Genomic DNA, 1014 nt, shown 5'->3' on the forward strand with positions numbered 1-1014 from the left:
GACTCGCAGAGGCAGGCGGATCTCTGTGAGTTCGAGACCAGCCTGGTCTACAAGAGCTAGTTCCAGGACAGGCTCCAAAACCACAGAGAAACCCTGTCTCGAAAAACAAAAACAAAAACAAAAACAAAAAAAACAAAAAAACAAAAAAACACCAGGGGACTCTAAGGTGGACTCAAAAGTACTAATTAAAGCAGGTCTTTATTTCTAGTTGGTTTCTTTAAAAGTCCAACTGGGGACAAAAACTGAGGCTTAGCTGTGTTGGAAGCCCTCCCTCGTTTCGGTTTCTGAATCCTTTCATACCCGTTTCAACCTTGTTACCTTTCTGTTCACGTCTGTATTCTGAAAACCTTGAACCTTGCACTTGGCTGGACCCTCAGCTTGTCACTGCTACCCGTTCCAAGGATGCAAGGGCTGTGGCAAGGGAGTCGGGGTCTGGTTCTGATGTCTTCACTCCTCTGCCTCTGCTAATTCAGTTTCCCAGAGGGCAGGCACGTGGTAGGAGTTAGAGGGCCAGCTTCGCTGATGCCTCAGAGGAAGGTGGCAGATACCCCGTGCTGGACTTGCTCTCCACTTACCTCTGTGTCCTTTCACAGACAGCCAGGTCCCCTTGTTCACAGTGGGGCCATCACCTATAGTCCCAGAGACTGCTCTCACCAGGCCTCCAACTTCGCACGAGTAACCATTAGTCTCTACACACAAGTATGTCACCTCTTGCAGGCCCCTCTCCATCCTTAAAAGGACAACCAATCAGATTCACAGACTAGTCTCTCCTTCTGGGAATCTTCATGCCCAGCCTTGCTCTGGAAACACACAGCAGGGACCTGTGAATTCTGCAGCTCAACACCTGCCCAACAAGGGTTCCTGGTACCTTGCAATGACAAAGACCCTTTGGCCCCCTTCCTCTTAGCTATGGGGATGGGTAGAGACTAACTGGTAAGAACTCACTTGTCATCAAGATACTCTGCTCTCTCTGTGGCTGTCTCCTTCAGTCTGTGGTTGGATGGGGAGGGAGGG

Source organism: Microtus ochrogaster, chromosome 18 (assembly GCF_000317375.1).
Source record: "Microtus ochrogaster isolate Prairie Vole_2 chromosome 18, MicOch1.0, whole genome shotgun sequence".
Classification (NCBI taxonomy): Eukaryota; Metazoa; Chordata; class Mammalia; order Rodentia; family Cricetidae; genus Microtus; species Microtus ochrogaster.